Source organism: Littorina saxatilis, unplaced genomic scaffold, assembly GCF_037325665.1.
Source record: "Littorina saxatilis isolate snail1 unplaced genomic scaffold, US_GU_Lsax_2.0 scaffold_1689, whole genome shotgun sequence".
In the NCBI taxonomy this organism is placed as follows: Eukaryota; Metazoa; Mollusca; class Gastropoda; order Littorinimorpha; family Littorinidae; genus Littorina; species Littorina saxatilis.
The window spans coordinates 13600-17500 of NW_027127180.1; the positions used below are offsets into that span (position 1 = coordinate 13600).

At 40.2% G+C, this 3901-nt stretch overlaps 1 long non-coding RNA gene across 1 annotated transcript in view; it reads right to left on the reverse strand.

The window, feature by feature from the left end:
• Positions 1-3846: 3846 nt before the first annotated feature.
• The window catches only part of LOC138955652 (uncharacterized), a 2636-nt gene continuing 2581 nt past the window's right edge, over positions 3847-3901 (reverse strand). The window contains exon 2 of the long non-coding RNA XR_011452316.1: positions 3847-3901. This exon is cut by the window's right edge and continues 1962 nt beyond it. This is a non-coding gene — a long non-coding RNA (uncharacterized lncRNA).

Here is a 3901-nt window from a genome sequence, read left to right on the forward strand (position 1 = left end):
TGATTTCAATTTTACTGCAGTAAAATGTTTTGCTGCAGAAAAAAACGCTGCTTCGGCGAAAGATGACATTAAGCGGAAATGCTGCAGAAAAGAACGGTTTTTCTTCAGCATTTGTCTTTTCTGCATAACTGAATAAAGTCATAATCCGCTAAGGATAGTATCGTTCTGCCAATGGAATGTTCGCTCGTGTCTTTCTTTGTCTGACTTAACCGTACGCGACAGCGACAGATTATGAAATGTTATTACCAATTCAGTGCCCCTTTTTGTTTATCAAGTTAAGAATTAACAAGACAAAGTTAAAATTTAAATCAACAATATCAGCGTGATTTATTCTAAAGAATGACACTTCAAATGCTGTCAGATAATGCTCTCTTTATCTAAAAAATACCGGAAAGCGAGTTTTGTCGGTGGGTGCTTTACGGAACAGCAAGGCACCGCCCATCCTCTGAGTGTGCAATGCCGACCCGCTCACTTGAAATTTAAATTATCTAAGTTCGGAAAAATCAATGAAATTGCGTCACTCGCTTTACGTCAAATGTATCTTTACGTCGTTTCCCATCCGTCTGGAGTCGGTTCTAAACCTGTCGCTCTCTGTTCAACAAGAAAAAGCGAAGCAACCGAAACGCATGTTCAACATGGTTTATCTTGTGAGATTGTTGTGTGTCAGGTGTGTTACTCTGATTGGCTGACCCAGGTCACGAGAATTCTTTGACTGACAGGCATAATCAGGTAGGCGCGCTCAAGTTCCCATTGCGGCTGTTCTGTCTAATTCGCGGGGTCGCTTCGAAATTTCTTTTGGTCGAATTAAACGGTATTAAAACCGTTAGTTCTAATATGCTGACTGTTAGCAAATGATAACAGACATGTCTCACAAACGATATCAGCATTCGCCTAAAAGGCTCATGCTTGATATCTTTTTTCTCGACATGTCTGTTATCATTTGCTAACAGTCAGCATATTAGAAATAACTCATAATATTGCTATTTCATATGTTACGTGGATTTCCATTGGTCAATTGGGCAAAACTGAGCTCAGTGCAAAAGTGATATCGACGACATTTCCGTCGATATCAGTTTTGATATCGACGACCTCTTTATTGCTTCCCCACTTCAAAAACAAAAACACCTACATTTAAAAACAAACAAATATATATGAAAATGTAATGATCCCAGAATTCAGTTGAGCAAGTGACTAAAGACTTTTTGAAAGAAAAGACATTTTGAAATACTGAAAAGTACAAGAAAAGAGTGAACAAAAAGAAATAATAATCAGAGGGAGGGATATGGAACAGCCAAAACTGAGACAAATACTTTTGTAATTTCTTTACAGTAAATACAAAATGTCCAGAGAATTAGCAATATATCTAACATTGACTGACTGTGTGATGATATCTTCTGCTATTGGTCTGTTTCGACAGTGATATGAAAATCTCGACCTCCGGTCTCGATTTTGATATCACTGTCTCAACAGACCATAGCAGAAGATATCATCACACAGTCCGTCAATATTGGGTACTATTATTATTATTATTATTATTATTATTGTGATCATTTTTATGCGCCTAATCTAGATATAGCCCTAGGCGCTTACATATTAATTTCTGCCGTTTGAAATGGAATTTTTTTTACAGACAGACAGACAATATGAGGTGTTGATCTGTCTTCCAAAATTAGCTTTTATTTCCAGGCCAAATTTGTCGATATAGTTCCTGTATTTTTTCTCACACATACTCTCTCTCTCTCTCTCTCTCTCTCTCTCTCTCTCTCTCTCTCTCTCTCTCTCTCTCTGTCTCTCTCTCTCTCTCTGTCTCTCTGTCTCTCTCTCTCTCTCTCTTTCTCTCTCTCTCTCTCTCTCTGTCTCTCTGTTCTCTCTCTCTCTCTCTCTCTCTCTCTCTCAGTTTCTCTCGCTGTCTCTCTCGCTCTGCCTCTGTCTCTGTCTCTCTCCCTACACTTGAAAATCAGAGCTATTATTACATCACCTCTCTCTCTCTCTCTCTCTCTCTCTCTCTCTCTCTCTCTCTCTCTCTCTCTCTCTCTCTCTCTCTCTCTCTCTCTCTCTCTCTCTCTCTCTCTCTCTCTCTCTCTCTCTCTCTCTCACTGTACATGTATAATATGTGAATGACGCGTACTTCTTCGTTCGTTTGCGTGTTGTGTGTTTTCTGACCTCTCAACCAGAACAAATACTGGAACAGGAAAAAGGAACCCAATATCACTGAAAAACACAGACTTCAAATTAATGCACAAACACCTGCACCCGGTAAAAACCCAGACCGACTTTATTTCTCCGTCCATCAAAACAGGTAGAGTTGCCGTGCACATGCCTGCAGTCTGGAAAACAATATTGTTGACGATGTCGGGAATTACGGAATAAGATGACGACAAACAGATTGCGCACACCAGTAACGACTGTGTTTGACAGAATTCCCGTCTGCTATCCGCCTCTCAAGTATTTGCTTGTGCATTGCTGTTTTTGTTTTCAACACTAGCGATTTTAGCGTCACGTGTTAGGAATGAGAAGGTCATTAGCATGGAAGGTTTACACAAGAATGCGGCCCACAAACAGGTTAGAGAGATGAGAACATAAATAAGGCCATAGGAGAAAAAAAGGGAAGAGAGGAGGAGGAGAAGACTGATCACAATGAAGTAGATTAACAAGCTGGAATGGACATTAAAGGACCAGACCACGCTGTTTTAAAGGTTATTAGAACCACTAACCGATGACTGAAGGTTAGAGAAATGCACCTAAAGATTCCAAAAATGTAAAGAAATTCACCGATTCGTAGCTTAATCATTGTGATTTAATTAAAAACGTTCCGCCAAATTCGTCTGCTAAACGAGACTTCGAAATGGCCGCCAGTAGACGAGAACCGGCTGTGACGTCACTTAGTGTTTGGAAACCGAAAGTTACAGCTTACGCTCAAGTGGGCGTTTGCCTAAATCGAGCATCAACAGCACGCCGAAGGAATGCGCACGGCTGCTGATAGCTATGAAGTATAGAAAAAAGGTTCAGGCATCAGTTGTCACCTTTTTCCGATGGGCTTACAACTTCTGCAGCAAGACTGATTAACTGGAAACGGCCAACACGATGTGCTGTGTTTCGCGACACTTTCTTCCAATGCGAACGCAGTTAAGCCGGCAAGAAAACCTGGCACACACAAAACAGCTGTTGCCTAACGCAGTTCCAGTTCCGACAATTGTTGACCACTCACAGGAGGTCAGAAACCGGATACCAATGTCATCAGAACGATCTGCTTTCACTAAACGCAGACGAAAGGAAGTGAGTACATGTATACTGAATGTGTTCTGTAAGGGATAGGGGTTCAGTGTCACTGGGCGTTTTTGTCAGACTGACAGTATTTGTAGTGGAATGGCATCTGTTCCTAATTTTAAGCACATGTGTTAAGATTACAGATTAAAACATATATATCTGTTACTACATGTCCGTCCCCATGCACCCACCTTAAAGTTCCCTCTCTCTCTCCCTCTTTTACACTCACCTGGGTAATCGATGAGTCTCAGGTTTAATCAGTGTCCGTCCATATACACATAGACATTCACACAAACACACACACGTTGTTATAGTTGTTATCTAATTCAGTGTTGTATTAAATAGATAAAGAAATCGTTAATACAGCAAGCTTGCATGAATAATTTGCTGTTGTCCTTTTTTTCAGATCAGGTTCTGTAATACAGTAATTATAATTAATACAAGTACAAATTCATGTTTGCAGTCATACTCATAGTGTGTGAGTGTGTGTGTGTGTGTGTGTGTGTGTGTGTGTGTGTGTGTGTGTGTGTGTGTGTGTGTGTGTGTGTGTGAAAAGCACTTTGATACTTAAAACATCTGTGTTATTTGATTTTATTACAAAACTGCAGTCAGAATATTAAGCAGACCTATTCCA